Genomic DNA, 17,842 nt, shown 5'->3' on the forward strand with positions numbered 1-17,842 from the left:
TTTTTGAGATGGAGTCTGTCACCCAGGCTGGAGTGCAATGGCATGATCTTGGCTCACTGCAACCTCCATTTCCCAAGTTCAAGTGATTCTTCTGCCTCAGCCTCCTGAGGAGTTGGAATTACAGTAGAAATGGGGTTTCACCATATTGGTCAGGCTGGTTTCAAACTCCTGACCTCTGGTGATCCACCCGCTGTGGCCTCCCAAAGTGCTGGGGTTACAGGCGTGAGCCACTGTGCCTAGTGTTTTGTTTGTTTGTTTGTTTGTTTGTTTGTTTTTAAGTTATCAGATGCCTGGTAACCACACCCAAAGGAAAGCTATGGAACATTTTGTTGCCTTGCTTTTTTTTTTTTTTTTTTTTTTTTTTTTTTTTTTTTTTTTTTTTTTTTTTTTTTTTTTTTTAATGGCTCAGCTCTGTTCAGGAAAAGGTTTAGTTTTCTAAGAAATTTTCAATAATCTGAATAATGATAATTGCTGTCTAAACCTCCCTGCACATCTGACAATGCATTATCCTGTAATACCTTATCTTTTGTATAAAAAGATAAACATCTCTTTGGTTCTCTTTGCCTTCTGGTAAGGAAAGAAGTTGCACAGAGAAAGGCTGTTGTTCTCTGGCTAGGAAGGAACCAAAAAAGAAGTTGCCAACATGGAGAGGCCTAGGGCATGCTAGGAAGGGAAGCAGAGGGGCCCAGGGCATGTTGGGAGGGAAGCAGAGGCACCCAGGGCATGCTGGGAGGGAAGCAGAGGGGCCCACGGCATGCTGGGAGGGAAGCAGAGAGGCCCCGGGCATGCTGGGAAGCAGAAATGGAGAGGCCTAGGGACCATGGCTGCTAGAGAGCCTGCTATTCCAGGCTCCTCTTGAAAGCTCTTGTGTTCAGCTAGCTAGTCATTGTGACTCAGCTCTGCCTGCGAAGCGCCTACAGTCTAGTTGAGAAGGTAAGGTACATATATAAATATATTAAAAAGCAGTTCAAATTCACATTTAAAATATATCAGCGAGTAAGCAGAAATCCTGTGAGTTGGAAGGTTAGAGGAAGCTTGGTGGGAGAAGTAAGATTCCCAATGGATCCTGAAAGATGGGTAGATTGTTAAGAAATGGAGATAAGTAAGGTCCCACTGCTAGAGAGACTATATAGAAGCAGAGGAGGAAAATGAACATAGCATGTTGGGAAAATCTGTATCTCCCAAGCTATTTTATTGTTGATTTTCACCATCTCCTGAACTTCATTCAGTTGGTTTGATTGGTTTTTGCCATTTTGCAATCACTCCTTAAATCTCCAAGGCAATCTCCAGCATTTACCTTTCTTTATTTCTGTGGATGAGAAACAGATCTGTCTTTTTGCCTTTTAGGGCATTGGCTTCCTAAGTGTAGAAGTCATGACTGATGCGCAATATGTCTGGGAAAAACAAAAGGAGTTATTCTTTGCACCCCAGGTTAGACTTTCCTCATGGCAAGAGATGTTTGGGAATAGTTTTTGGCAGTGATCCCGTCTTCAGACACTTCTGGGGTACTCATGACTAGCTAACTCCTGCTGGCGATGGTCTACCATCATTAACCTTGAGTTTCTCCAGAAAGAGATCACATGTGGGTCTTCCGTAACTGTTTTTTCAACAGCAGCACTGGCCAGTGTGGCCACAGAGTCAGAACTGGCTCAAGTCTGGACCCTGAAGGCAGTGATCAACTTTCTGGTTTCTCTTGAGCTTGTGGGGTCTCAACCATTCATCTGATTACTCAACTTATTCTGGCCAAGGGATTTAGCCAAGAAGAAAGGGCATCTGGGCAGAATGCCATTAGGAAGGTTGTCCCCCAGGAAACAACACACCCTTTATTTATGGTCTTTCCTTTCCCCCCATCAAATCAGATTTTGCTTTCTTCCACTACTGAGGTGACAGAGACAAAGACTTGTGTTTAATATGCAAAACCAGTAGCTTACATCCAAATTGCTATTTTCCCTGCAAAAAGACTTCTTTCAGTGCTTTACAATCCGTTAGCTATTTACTTTCATTGCGTGGGTTACATTTACCTATTTTTTGCTGCAAGTTTTATATAGTTTAATCACAAAGAAAAAGAAGCAGTTCTATACTACTATTTCTTTTTTCCAACCAGTCATCCCATTGAATTTTTATTAAGAATATTTTACCTGGATGTTAAAAATTTTACATGAAGGAATTGCCATTCAACAGCTCCATACATAATTTTAAATGACTTAGTAGAAACATTTTTTAAAAAACAATATATCAAAAATATAATCATTTCAACTTGTGATAAATATATAAAATTATTAATGGGATATTTACATTCTTTTTTCATAGATCTCTTCAAATCTGGTGAGTATCTTATAGTACATCTTAATTCAGACAGCCACATTTCAAGTGCTTGATAGCCACATATGGCCAGTGGCTACCATATTGGACAATACGGTTCTAGAAGGTTCCTTGTTTCATTCTCATCCTACTCACAGCCAACCAGGAAAGGGAGAAAGTTCCCAGAGGCTTGTCTCTTTCAAGCCTTCTATTGTTGGTTAATTAAATCCCTAAGCAACGGCTGAGTCACTTGCAACTGTGGAAGACAATTTAAGAAATCTGTCTCAAAGCCAAGAACATAGCTCCCCACATAAAAGGAGGGGAGGCAAGTCCTTTGAGTTAGTTGCCTTGAAGGAAGAAGAGTCTGTACTGAGTCAGGTGCCCCTGTATGGGAGGGAAGGAGATTGCCAAGGGGACAGAGGAAAGCAGAGAAGAGAAATGGGTCTCCTTAGGGTGACCATTTCCCTCCAGAGCACCTGTGAAGGACAGTCTATGGTGCTTTCCTCACTTAGGTCTCACAGCCTCTTCATGAGGCAGGTACTGTACTATTCTCATTTTATAGAGTGGGAAACCCAGATGGAGAGGTCATATACTTGCCTGAGGTCATGTAGCTAGGTAGCTAGTAATAAGCAAAGCTAGTGCTCCGCACTCAGATCTGATGGACTTCAATACCTATTTCTTTTTTCTTTTTTTTTTTTTGAGACAGAATCTCACTGTTGTCACCCGGGCTGGAGTGCAATGGTGCGATCTTGGCTCACTGCAACCTCCACCTCTCAGATTCCAGCAATTCTCCTGCTTCAGCCTCCCAAGTAGCTGAGATTACAGGCACCTGCCACCACACCTGGCTAATTTTTGTCTTTTTAGTAGATATGGGTTTCACCATGTTGGCCAGGCTGGTCTTGAGCTCCTGACGCCAGATGATCCATCTGCCTTGGCCTTCCAAAGTGCTGGGATTACAGGTGTGAGCCATTGCGCCCAGCCTCAATACCTATTTCTTAACCACTGGGCTGTATTAGGAAGTTCTGAAACCATCTCCAAATACCACAGAGGGTACATGAACTTTTGCATAAAATGTGCATGAATGTTTGATGTTTACATAAGCTTATTATTGTCTACATGACTGAATTGTCTATTTTCAGGCAAATTTCCATTTAAAACCGTATCACTGCTTCCCAACAAGTGGTTGCTTCTTAATCTTTCTTTTTGCTATGCATTTTCACCCATTCACTATTTCTGGTGGACTCCTGGAAGCAAAACTGTATGGGAAAATGGGAGACTCAGATAGCAAAAGAGTAGGAGGTAAATGCCAGGAATCAGCAAGGCTGGCTATCTGTATGGGAGCTGGCTGAATGTGGCATCTGATCTGGGATGGAAGGGAAGGGAAATACCACACGTTTTATTTGTCTCAAAATATCCGATTAACCTCAGTCCTGTAATTGGTGAGTTATTCCCACTAGGTAATTCATTTCACCAGAGGGAAGGCGTTTTCTCTAGAAGACCCCATTGAGATGAAGCAGGCTCAATGGGGAGGCCAGATGGAATGGCAACTGAGTCTGCAGTCCAAGGAGCTGTATTGCCTGTGTTTGACACCCTGCTCTGCCACTTTCTAGATGAGGCACCTTGGACAGTTTACTGAAATTCCTCTGCCTCAGAGTCTTCATTTAAAAACTGAATATAAAACTAGTTTTATGTGATAGGAGTTTCAGGGTAATTAAAAGAGATGATGAATATAAAGTGCCTGAAGAGTTAGCACTCAGTAATCTTTCGGTGCAATAGCATGAATGCCCAGTTCAGTGGTCCTTAACCACCAACTCACGAAGAATCACCAGGAGAGTTTATTAAAATACAGGGACCCAGGCTTATTTTCCCAAGAGGGGGCGGGGTTACAAACAAGCAACGTTTGTCCCCTGCCTTGGCTGGCATTGGTGTACCAGAATATTAAGTCCTTATCCATGTGGTGCCAAAAATACCAAGAGGCCACATGGTGTTGTGGGAAAGGCATGGGCTTCAGTGCCAGACATGTCTGTGATGAAACTCGGCCCAGTGGCTTGCTGGCTATGTGACCCTGGGGAAGGCTCGTTATCTCTCTGAGCCTCAGTTTCCCTATTTGTGTGGTGGAAATCATTACAGCTGTCTTTTCGCTTGTGGCGAGGATTAATTTAGGCCCATCAGTGCTTAGTGGTCATCTAATGTGGTTAGGATGGAGCCCTCACTTCATTTGACACCAAGATGTCTCAGAACATGGGAAACAGAGCTTCTGGGAGCATAATTGGGAGCAGCTTGGCTGTTCAGCTGGCACTAAATGGAACTGAATTTTCTACAGGAGGAACAGCTGCCAGGTCATTGGTAAGCTGGTCACTGAGGACTGATGCTGGCTTAGAGATATCAGAGTGAGGAAGCTGGTTGGAACAGAGATAGGCAGTGGGGAGGGGTCCATTGGCTTCCTGCTTATTGCAAAATAAACTTCTATTTCTGGGAGTTAGAACCCTTCTTATTAACCTAACAAGTATTCCCTCTATGACAGTAGAACAAAAATATCCCACTCAGGTTGCACCCTTTTGAAGAGGTAGAGTCCCATGAGTGGTGGACCTGGTATGATGGTGGTGGTGGTATTCCTTCCCACCCCGTGAAGGGGAAGAGTCACTTGGAAATCTCCCTCCATTCACTCTTTGATTTATAGTGCTGTAATGGAATGATTTAATTCTCACATTAAATGCACAAACAGATTGACACGCATTATATAAAACCAATAATTCATAGGCAAGCCAGAAGAGATTCTGAGGCTTAGTCTATAGAGATGACAGTCACAGCAATTCTCTCCTCCCTATTTCCCATATTCCATCCCCAAATACCCTGCAGTAGTCCCCCATCTGCCCAGGTGAGGAGGAAGCCCTCAAAGAGAAAATCTCCCTGGCTGCTTCTAGCTCAAGACATGGCCAAGCTTTACAAGATCTTTTTAGCCATAAGACATCCTAACAGGGAATACTGGGAATGGAGACAGAGGAGGGAGGCTTGGAAGTCAAGTTCAGCTTTCTTTGCAGTTGTTTCTTCATTATTTATGTTATGATTTTCCATGTTTCTGAGCTTTCGTTGACATTTTGCCTTTATTCTGGCCAATGCTGCCTCCTATCCTGTTTCTAGAAGCACACACCTCACGCTCTCTCTCAGGTGTGCTAGAATGCAGTTCCTCGCCTGACATTTCTCTTTAAGTCCCCAGCACTTAGCACAGTCCCTGGCACCTCCTCCATCATGATTGCTGACCGTGTGGAGTGGCTTGTTGTTGCACTGGCAGTGAGACTCACTTAGAGAAGGATGGCTTTGTTATGGTTTCTCTAAAAGGTGGCTCTGTCCATATCTGGCTTGACTGAGCAGAGGGCAAAACAGGGGACATTGGGAGGAGAGGCATCAACAGTTTCCCAGTTTTTTCCCCGGCAATGGGAAACACCTGGGATTTGGAACCTGAAACCTGAATTCAAGAGACCGAACTTCCACTAACTGGACAAACCTTCGGTTTATTCAACCCCACTGGACTTCAGTTTATTTATTTGTTTGTTTCCTGGAAAATGTAGTAAGATTTTTTTTCCTTCCTGCCTTATAATCAAAGAAGCTGTGACAGTGTAGTAAGGTTTTGGAAAATGCTTTATAAAGAAATATGTGAATGACAGCTGTTATTTTTCATAAAGTGATTTCTCTGGCGAGTTCATAGTGTTGTGGCTCAAATGTGTTAAGCACCTATATGTCCTAGGCACAGTGTGAGGGGTTTCAGGAAGTACATAAGCAACATGTAAAAGGAGTAGCATGAAGGCAGCTCAAAGAAGAGAGCCATTCATAGACAGCACCCACCCCGGGGTGTCATAGGTGCTTCTGTTGTGAAAACAGCCCGTAGCCTTTCAGCCTTTAGAGTTTGAAGTAACAAGGAAGGCATCCTCATTTGGCTTCAGGACACCCCCAGGCCAGTCTGTGAATGGCTCCCTTCTTTGGGCTGCCCTCATTTCCACGCTATGGTACTAGCCACCACCTCTAGGAATGGAGAATTAACCTCTGCCGAAGCAACATATGGAGCATGGAGACTATGATTTCAAGTATCGGTGTCTATTCTATTAATAATAGTAGGTTTGTAGGAAGAAAAAAATAATAGTGTCAGCTAAAACTTGAGTTTACAAATAGGCCAGGCACTATTCCAAGTGATTTATATATATTCACTCATTTAATCTTTACAAGAATCCCACCAGGGTAGGATCTAGTGTTATCCTCATTTTACATATGAAGGCACTGGGACACAGAATGTTTAAGTAACTTACCTCAAGCTTCTCAGACTGGAGCTGGGGAGCCATAATTTGAACCCAGGTAGTCTTGCACCAAAGAAAACTGGGCATGCTGCCAACCTTGACAGCAGCCTCTAGGACAGCCATGGACTGTGTGCAGAAGGAGAAGCAGCATACTCTGAATGACAAAATAAGCTCTTTTTTTTACTGATCACCATCTTTTCCCCAACGTAACTTCCAGAAATACCAGGTCATTAGCCATTATGCAAGAGTTGAGGAGGAAGGAGGTTTTCCACTCTTTATTCCATTTCATTATACTTTTTTTTTTTTTTTGAGACAGGGTCTCTTCTACCCAGGCTGGAGTGCAGTGGGGTTATCTCGGCTCACTGCAACCTTCGCCTCCTGGGTTCAAGTGATCCACCTGCCTCAGCCTCCCTAGTATCTGGTACTACAGGTATGTGCCACCACGCCCAGCTAATTTTTTTGTTTGTATTTTTAGTAGAGACAGGGTTTCACCATGTTGGCCAGGCTGGTCTTGAACTCCTGACCTCAGGTGATCTGCCTGCCTTGGCCTCTCAAAGTGCTGGGATTATGGGCATGAGCCACTGTGCCTGGCCTATATTTCCTATTTAAGAACAACTTGGCTGGGCACGGTGGCTCACGCCTGTAATCCCAGCACTTTGGGAGTCTGACGTAGGTGGTTCACCTGAGGTCAGGAGTTCGAGACAAGCCTGGCCAATAGGTGAAACCCCATCTCTACTAAAAATACAAAAATTAGCCGGGTGTGGTGGCTCACGCCCGTAGTCCCAGCTGCTTGGGAGGCTGAGGCAGAAGAATTGCTTGCTCCACCTGGAAGGTGGAGGTTGGAGTGAGCTGAGATCCTGCCACTATACTTCAGCCTGGGCAACAGAGTGAGACTCTGTCTCAAAAAAACAACAAAAGGAAACAATAGATGAACAAAATTGGGGTTCTATTAGCAAGGAAGAACGGAGAAATAAAAGCTGAGGAGGCCACCCATGGGTTCCACTACAGTCTGCAAATGCCCAGTATAAAGATTAATACCTAGCAAGGTATATGTCCAAGAAATTTTAGTCATCACTTTTCTCAGTGACGCCTGAACATAATGTAGAAAGACTGGTTTGAAGGCACATCTTCATGCAGCTCTTCACTCAGAAATCAAGTCATTTGACAGGTGCTGATGAAAGTTTTTTCAGAAACTTCAGAAGGACAGCTTCCAGAAGTAGATGCTGGCTCTTCACAACTTGTGCGTGTTGCACAGCACATCACAATGCCACGCAGGTATTTTGGTTGGTTGCTCCTTCTGCTTAGAGGCCCAAGCATCTGGCATTTCTCTCTTCTGTGTTGGCAGATCCTCTGAACTTTGATACAGTCTTCATTCCACAATTGGCAAAGAAAATCTCCTCTGGGATACAGCCTACACACGCCTCATGTCTGGGGAAGCATGACTCCCAGCCCTGTCCTCTCACTTCAAATGAAATATAATAAATATGAAAGGAAAACAAAAGACAGGCAGACAGAAAGCAGACTCAGAAAGACAGAATGAGAAAACACATATACGCTCACAAAAGCAAGGGAGAACAAAAGGAGGCAAAGGGCAGACATCTCTCTGTCCACTGGAGCTCTGAGGAATCAGAATTTCTAAAGCCGTTTTTTTTTTTTTTTTGAGACGGAGTCTCATTCTTGTCGCCCAGGCTGGTGTGCAATAGCGAGATCTTGCCTCACTGCAACCTTCACCTCCAGCATTCAAGCGATTCTCCTGCCTCAGTCTCCTGAGTAGCTGGGATTACAGGTGCCCACCACCATGCCTGGCTAATTTGTTTATTTGTTTGTTTGTTTTGGAGACAGAGTCTCACTCTGTCACTAGGCTGAAATGCAGTGGCGAGATCTCAGCTCACTGCAACCTCTGCCTCCCAGGTTCAAGTGATTCTCCTGTCCCAACCTTCCCCGTAGCTGGGATTACAGGCACCTGCAACCGTGCCCAGATAATTTTGGTATTTTTAATAGAGACGGGGTTTCACCATGTTGGCCAGGCTGGTCTCGAACTCTTGACTTCAGATAATTCACCTGCTTCGTCCTCCCAAAGTGCTGGAATTACAGGTGTGAGCCATCATGCCCAGCCATAAATGTTTACATTTTAAAAAATGGCGCCGGGCACGCTGGCTCACACCTGTGATTCCAGCACTTTGGGAGGACGAGGCAGATGAATCACCTGAAGTCAGGAGTTCGAGACCAGCCTGGCCAAGATGGTAAAACCCCATCTCTACTAAAAAAATACAAAAATTAGGGCTGGGTGTGATGTCTCATACCTATAATCCCAGCACTTTGGGAGGCTGAGGCAGGTGGATCACGAGGTCAGGAGTTCGAGACCAGCCTGGCCAACATGGTGAAAGCCTGTCTCTATTAAAACACACACACACACACACACACACACACACACACACACACACACACACACACACATAAAACATTAGCAGGGCCTGGTGGCAGGCACCTGTAATCCCAGCTACTTTGGAGGCTCAGGCAGGAGAATTGCTGAAACCCAGGAGGCAGAGGTTGCAGTGAGCCAAGACCGTGCCATTGCACTCCAGCCTGGGCAGAAGAGCAAGACTCTGTCTCCAAAAAAAAAAAAAAAATTAGCCAGGTGTGGTGGCAGGTGCCTGTAATCTCAGCTGCTCAGGAGGCTGAGGCAGGGGAATCGCTTCAGCACGGGAGACAGACGTTGCAGTGAGCCAACACGGTGCCACTGCACTCCTGTTTGGGTGACAAAGTGAGACTGTCTAAAAAAAACAAAAAAAGGAAAGATTTATGACTTATCCTCTCCTTCCTGATAGCCCCCTTTTCAGCAGTTGCTTTATTCATCTTGAGGCAGAAGGATGAACAAAGGATCTTTCCTCCTCAAGAAACACCCCCTCCTTCCTCAGTTCCACACCCCTGCCCTAGGAATCCATGACTGCAGGAAATATTTTCAGATAAAACAATTCCAGTTACTGGAAAATTGCAAGGCTTTCCTCTGTGGGTTTACAACAGCTTGGCCTCTGACCCACCAATAAAAGAGATTTACTAAGTGATAGTAACACCTTTTATATAGTCTCAACGTGAGGCAAGTCACTTCATCTGTCTCAATCCAGACTCCTCAGGCTCATAATGGTGAAGGTTGGAATGGATTCGTGGTTCTGAGTGTATATAGGTATGTGTGTATGTATGTACATGCACATATACATATTAAACAACATCATCATTTCAAATGTTGACATCTTATGTGGCACTTCAACAGAAAAACAGGTGAAGGCAAGGGCTTTAATTGGGGGAAGGTGAGCTTGGAAGGGGTGGAGTAAGAACAGGAGGAATCTTTGAAATCCTTACCTTTGGCCACGCAGCCTCTTGAAATATTGCCCATATGTGGGGCTTCCCAGAGCAATTTGACAACCATTGACCTAGCTGCTCTCTAAGGCACTGTAGATCTAAAACATAAAGGTCTTGCTCTGTCTTTAGAGAAAAGAAAGTCTGATTCCTCCCTTGTAGATTCACACAGTAGCACAACATACCTTGAAGTGGAGAAGGAAGATAAGAACCAAGAGGGAAAAAATTCCCTTCCTAACCCATTTCTATCTTCTTTGGAATTCTGAAAAAAAAAAAAAAGGAAAGGATAGTGAATGGTACAGGGAATAATATAGCTCATACCTACCACCCATAATTATAAAATTACAATTTAACATATTTGTCTCAGATAACTTTTTTTTATTTTTATTTTTATTTTTATTTTTTGAGACACGGTTTGCCCTATTGCCCAGACTTGAGTGCTGTGGTATGATCTTGGCTCACTGCAACCTCTACCTCCTGGGTACAAGCAATTCTGCTTCAGTCTTCCGAACAGCTGGAATTACAGGTGCACGCCGCCACACTCAGCTAAAATAAGCTTTTTAAAGTAAAGAAAACCTGGCAGATGAAGTTCTCTTAGTTCATCACTCCAATCCTATTTTCCTCCTCTCTTCAGTTAAATGCTATCATGACTGACTAATGCCTGCCCCCCCCCCACTCCCCCGCCCAAAAGATATTCACTTCCCAACCCCTGGAGCCTGTAACTATGTTGCCATGGCAAAAGAGATTTTGCAGATGTAATTAAATTAAGGATTTTGAGATGGGGGAGATTATTCTGGGTTAGCCAGCTGGACCCAATATAATCACAAGGGCATTTATTGGAGGGAGTCAGGAGGTCAGAGGCAAAGAAGGAGATGTCACAATGTTGCATGAGGTTGGTGAAGATGAAACAGAGGCTGGTAAGATGCATCCAAGAGCTAAGAAATGCAGGCAGCCTCTAGAAGCTGGAAAAGGCAGGTATTCTCCCTTAGAGCCTCCGGAAGGAACACAGCCTGCTTACCAATTATAGACTTCTGTGTTGTTTCACGCTATTAAGTTTGTGCTGATTTGTTATAGCAGCAAAAGGAAACTAATACAATGAGTTGGGTGAGTTTCCATCTGCTCCATGTTTTTATACTTGGACTAGTTGGATAGATACATAGGAATAGAAATAGAGAAGATATTTTGTTTTATATATTTTCTACAGTCACTTGATGTTTTTGAGCATATCCATTTGATATGTAAATATTGAATTCATCCAGTTTAATTGCAATATAGTATTTTGTCATATGACTATACCACAGTTTGTTTATGTAAGTCTCTAAAATGGGCTGGGTGCGGTGTCTCATGCCTGTAACCCCAGCACTTTGGGAGGCCAAGCTGGATCCATCATCTGTGGTCAGGAGTTCGAGACCAGCCTAGCCAACATGTTGAAACCCTATCTCCCCTAAAAATTCACAAATTAGCTGGATGTGGTGGCATATGTGTGTAATCCCAGCTACTCAGGAGGCTGAGAGAGGAGAACCACTTGAACCCGAGAGGTGGAGGTTGCAATGAGCCAAGATTGTGCCATTGCACTCCACCCTGGGCCACAGAGCTAGACTTTTCTCACAAAAAAAAAAAAAAAAAAAAAACTGTCTAAAATGAGCATTAGGATATTTATAATTTTTCATAGCAATGAACATCCTTATATGTTATTTCCATATTATACACATATCTCCTTGTATATATATGCAAAAGGTCCACTAGAATGTATATCTAGAATTTGTAGGTTCTGGTTTTATTCCAGCCTCTAGATTACATAATAAAGTTCAAAATTCTTGGCATATATGCCCAGACTCTTAATGGGGGCTCTCCTGAGAAGGGCGATTATGATTCAGCAGAGGCAAGGGGAGGAAAACTTTCACATTCACCTTGATTCTTTTATGTGTGAATTTTTTTACGAGCATATATTACTACATTTTAAAATTTCTTACCCAGGCACTTAGGACCCTAACATAGAGACTGAAAACCATCAATCCATAGGCTGAACACAGACATATTTTGTTTGTCCCACAAAGGACTTTTAAAATATTGAAATATTCATTCATATTAAACAATGAGATTTCACATAAAAATCCAAAATTCAAAATTATCTTGAAAAACTGGAAAGGTTGAAAACACTGGACCTTCACTTGGCAACACTTGGCAGGTGCATTTGCGTTGCTCCCATGAAGAGAAACAAATGTTCTCTTGTTTTGCCATGGTCCCCACCTCTCTCCCCAGTAATGTTGCCTGCCCCATTACTCATTTATTTTATTTCTTGCTCTCCTGTAGGCATTTGAGTTTGCAGCTCCAACTAGAGTTGCCAGATAAAACACAAGACTTACAGTTAAATTTTAATTTCGGATGAACAACAAATAATATTTTAGTTTAAACATGCCTCAGATATTGCTGAGCATCCTGCACTTTTGTTTGCTAAATCTGGCAATTTTAACCCCAGTTTCCCAGCTCTCACCAGCCTGGCCTTCCCCCCATTCCAACTTTATCACTCGTTGTTCCGTGTTAACCCTCTGCCCTGGCCAAATCAGACTGCTCGATAGTGTCCTGACAGTGTTTATTTTTATCCTTCTCCTGTCTTGGAGACCCCACCTCTGCTCCTCTCCAGTTGTCTAAGATTAAATCAGTGCCCTTCAAGACTAAGTTGACGCCCTCGCTCCTGCAGAAATGTGTCTGCCTTGGGAATCCCTTTTTCCTCCCTATTCCCATTGCACTGCTGGGAGAACTCATTTAGTATTTACCATTTGGAGATGCAGTGTTATGGGTAATACCCCAACTAGATTATAACCTTTCAATTTTTGCTTATTATAGTATCCCTAGTGCCTAACAAATGCTTTGTACATAGGAGGTGGTTAATAAGAGTTTGCTGATGTAAGGATGATGTATCAGTTAGCTCTTCATAACAAACCATCCCAAAACTTGGTGACTTAAAATAATTGTCTTAGTCAGCTTGGGCTGCTATAATGAAAAATCATAAACTGGGTGGCTTAAACAACAATTTATTTCTCACAGTTCTGGAAGCTAGGAAGTGCATGATCAGGCACCAGCAGATTTAGTGTCTGGTGAGGGGTTTCTTGTTCACAGGTGGTGCCTTCTAGTTGTGTCCTCACCTGGTAGAAGAGAGGAATGAACTCCCTAGGGCATATTTTATAGAGGCACTAATCCCATTCATGGGGGCTCCACCCTCATGAGCTCATCTACCTCCCAATATCACATCTCCTAATACCATCACATTAGGGGGTAGGATTTCAATATATGAATTTTGGGAAGCCTAAAGCATTCAGTTCATAACAATAGCAAATGTTTATTCTAGTTAATTCTGCCACTAGTTGGGTTTGAACTGGTTTGGTTGGGGCTGGATGGTCTAAGATGGCCCCACTCATATGTCTGGCCTCATGTGGAATTCTAGGAGTGTGGTTATGGCTGGAGCGTCTTTCCATGTAGTACCTCTCATCCTCAAGTAGTGCTACCAGGGGCAGCTTACAGACATGGTGCCAGAAGGGTTCTCACAACAAGAGCCTCTGCTTACATGACATTTGCTACCATCGCATTGGCCAAAGAAGGTCAGATAGCCAAGCCCAGGTTCAGCAGATAGAGAAACAGACTCTACTGCTTTTTGAGAAGAGGGACAAAATCACATTGCAAAGGAGCATGCATGCGGAGAGACAAGACAAATTGGAGGGTATTACCATAACAACCTAACTTAGCTGATAAGAATCCAGCTTCCAGAGTGCTTAGAAATCTCAAAATTCATCTCGATTCAAGAAGTATGTTCATTTTCAACTATGGTCTCTGCATGCCAGTAAAACGGAACTTCTTTTGGCATGCCAAGCTACTTCCCACAGGAGCCTTTCCCATGGTGTTTGCTCTGCTTGGAATGCTCCTCCCCTCTCCGTGCCAGGCTAATTATTATATTTCCTTTAAGTTCCTTCCTAAAGTCGCTTCCTGAGGGAGCCTTTCCTGACTCTTCAGACCAGGGCAGGCCTGCTGTTCTACACACTCAGGACACCACAGATGCTGTGTTTACAGCACGTACCACCACTGCCATGCATTACTTTGTCATACAGTTATTTAATACCAGTCTCTCTTTCTCTCTCTCTTTCTCTCAGCCTCAACCAAAAGAGCTCCAGGGCAGAGACTGAGTCTATCTTGTTCACTGCTGAATTCCCAGCATCTAGTACGATGTCTAGCATGGAGTAAGTGCTCAGAATTGGAGGAATAAATGGACCTGCAATGTGCTCAGCGTGGAACAGGCCTGTTTAAAAACCTGTTGGAGTAGCAGATACAGAAAACTGCAGCCTGGTGGGGAGTGAAGACTGGGTCATACAAAATGATTGAGAACAACTCAGAACCAAATAGAGGGTGAAATACCAGATGCTGGGCTGCAAATGCCATGGAAGATCAAGAAGAAGAGATTAGGACAGAAGGTCACAGTGGGTAGCACTTGAGTGAGGTCCAGAAGAGAAGCAGGATTTAGAGGAGGAGCAGGATTTAGAGGAGGAGCAGGATTTAGAGGAGGAGCAGGATTTAGAGGCAGTTCGTAAGGAGTCTAATATATTAAGGTCATGAGTTTGCTACTCTGTAGTTCCTATCTATTCATATCCTTATAAGCTCTTTATCAAAAGAGAAAGTGGGCAGGAGAGTAAGGGGAGATGGTTCAGTGGAGCCGGTCCTACTGTTACTGAAACGGCTCCAAAGGTTATGTTTCAGAGGAAACGGCAAAGTTGTGTCATACACACACACACAAAACAGCTCATTTAGAGACAAGGGAGATTCCTCTGAGCCACTGAAATAGAACAACAGTAAACATCTGCTTCTACTCTTCTGGAAACACTGTGGTCTGGATGCTCTCTCTGTCACTCTGCTCTTTCACTTTTAACTATTTATTATGAAAACTTCCAAACCTACACAAAGAAAAGAGTATAAGAAATTCCATCACCAACTTCAAAAAACATCAATATTTTGCCACATTTATTTTATCTCTCTCCCTCCCAACCCTAAGGTTTTTTTCTCCTAAGGCATTTTAAAGCAAATCTTAGATACCATGTTATAACACTCCTAAATACTTCAATACAGCTATCTAAAAGAAATGAGGCCATTTTCTTACATAACCACAAAAACTTTTTCATACCCAATAAAATAAAGCATAATTTGTCAACATCCTGTAACACCCAGTTCATATTCAAAATTTCTTGATTGTCTAAAGAGTGTCTTTTTACATTTGGTTTCTTTGAATCAGAATCTAAACAAGATCCTCACATTAATTTAGTATCTCTTAAATCTCTTTTAATCAAGACTACGGATGTTCTCTTTCAGCTGGAGCTTCCTTTGCCAACAACCTACCTCAGCCCTCACGGCCTTTATCTTGCTCCTGGATTGGCAGGGAGCTGAAAGGTCAGAAGCAGGAGAAGTGAAGTCAACATGGGGAGAAGGTGGGAGGGACTGGGTGAGTATCAGAAGCCTAAGATGTTATGAAAAAAATTCCTAATCAGCTTCAGAAGAAACAGATTAGAATAAGAGACTCTTAAGAACTGGAGTTGACCTGCATGCTCTCCTAACACCTAAGAATGTCAAGAATTTACAGAGATTATAAGAGGCTGATTCCTGTGGGCTAGAGAGGGAAGGCAAGAGAAAGGAAATTAGGATGAATTTAATGGACAACATACAAGCATAGGCAGGACCTAATTTATAGGGCCCAATGCAAGATAAAAATCTCAGAGCCCTTGTTCAAAAATTATTAGGAATTTCGAGGTGGCAGTAGCAGCACATTGAACCAAGTACAGGGCCCTTCAAAGTACAGAGACCTATGTGATTGCACAGGTTACATGCCTGCCTTTGTGATTTTGTTTGTTTTTTGGTGGTGACGGAGTCTCACTCTGTTGCCAGTCTGGAGTGCAATGGCGCAATCTCAGCTCACTGCAACCTCTGCCTCCCAGGCTCAAGCAATTCTCCTGCCTCAGCTTCCCAAGTAGCTGGAATTACAGGTGTCCACCACCATGCCTGGCTAATTTTTGAATTTTTAGTAGAGATGGGGTTTTACCAAGTTGGCCAGGCTGGTCTCTTGAACTCCTGACCTCAGGTGATCCACCCATCTCACCCTCCCAAAGTGCTCGGACTACAGGCGTAAGTGACCACACTCACCCATGCCTGCCTTTATGAAACTGACCCTGTGCAATGAATGGCCAAATCTAGAAGTCCCCAGGGAGTTTTCCTACAAGGTAATGCTCTATCAATGCATGTCTCATTTGCATTTCAGAGACAAGCAAAGGCAGTGGGAATTGTTTCCATATCTTGTAGTCACCACCAGCATCTCAGACTTGTCAGGATGCCTAGGGGTGGTGAATGACTTTTAGAGGGTCATATAGATCCACACGGCATAATTCTAAACCGTGGATAGTGGTAGGCTTAGACCCTCTGACCTTTATGCTTGTCTCTGTGAGTACAGACTCTAGAGCCAGAATGCCTGGCGTCATAACCAGGCTCTATCACTGTGTAACCTTGGTCCGTTACTTGACCTCTCTGTGCCTGTTTTCTCATCTATCAAATGGGGTTAGTAAAGGTACCTACCTCAAAGGATTGTTAAAAATTAAATTGGTTTATATTTGCTGCACGTGGCAAGTATGATGTGTTTGTTAAAACAAGATAAATCCAGAAGCTAGAGCTGTACGGGTCCAGGCAGATATCTAGTAATGGTGAAACCTGCAGGATGAGCTGACTGCTCTTCTAGGGAAGAGAGGCTGTGCCTGGCATCCTGATCCAGCTCCCCAAAAACGTACACAATGGTCATTCGCTGAGTAAGTGTTCATCAATTGCCTACATGTATCAGGCACTCACTGAGTGGAGAGTGCGCCAGCCTTGGTTCCGGTCCTTAAGGTGCTGACCTCCAGCATAGGGAGGACTCCACCTGCAAAGTCAGGTGTTCCTCCAGGTCTAGGAGCAGACCTGGATCCAGGTAGGAGGGAGGAGATACTCTCAGCCTGTAGCCCATCAATAGGTTAGTTCTGCAGCTAGTAAGCATGGTTTGACTTCAGCATCCTGATTCGTTGTTCCCAATCTGCTTTATGATATTCTGCTTTGACCAAGCACCTGCCCAATAATTCAGCATTTCTCATCTAAGATTCAGTATTTTATTTCCTGCCCCAAAACTCAGACATTCTCAGTCTGACTTCTAATCCCTGCTGTTGAAACCCCTGAGATGCTGGTACCTGCTTGGCTCCTCCCCTTTGAAGGAGTTCTCAGGATCTTGAATTAGATTTGGGCCACCATTGGTTAACAGTGATTATATAGTTGCTAAGAAAGACAATGGGGAAGGTGGCTGGGGCACAATGCCAGGACTTTTTATGGCCTTCTCAGGCTGGCCTGGCCCATGCTTGCCCATCTCTGTCCTCATGTCCTTAATACCTGGCAACTCCTTGACTCTGCATAGCTGCACAGACTTAGATTCCCATCTCACCAACACTCAAGCCAAAGAGCTGAAGGATTCCGGTAGGGGAGGCTGCAGGAGCCCTCAGGAATGTCAGTTTGACATTGAAACAAGTTTTCTCCTTCAACTAACAAATTCTTGGCCCTCTGCTAAGGCCTCTGAGGGGGCGTTTGTGGCAGGATGGCCATGGGAGGATAATGCAGGGTCATGGAGATGGAAGGAGGGTCATGGATAAAGACACCAGCTGCTTTCCTTTGGCTTCAACCCAGAGGCCATTCTGAAACTGCTCTACTCAGCAGCCTGGAGACATTGCCTAGAATACCACCATCCAAGTCTGGATGCGGTGGCTCATGCCTGTAATCCCAGTACTCTGGGACTCCCAGGTGGGCGGATCATAAGGTCAGGAGTTTGCGATCAATCTGACTAAAATGGTATA

Source organism: Cebus imitator, unplaced genomic scaffold, assembly GCF_001604975.1.
Source record: "Cebus imitator isolate Cc_AM_T3 unplaced genomic scaffold, Cebus_imitator-1.0 Scaffold38, whole genome shotgun sequence".
NCBI lineage: Eukaryota > Metazoa > Chordata > Mammalia > Primates > Cebidae > Cebus > Cebus imitator.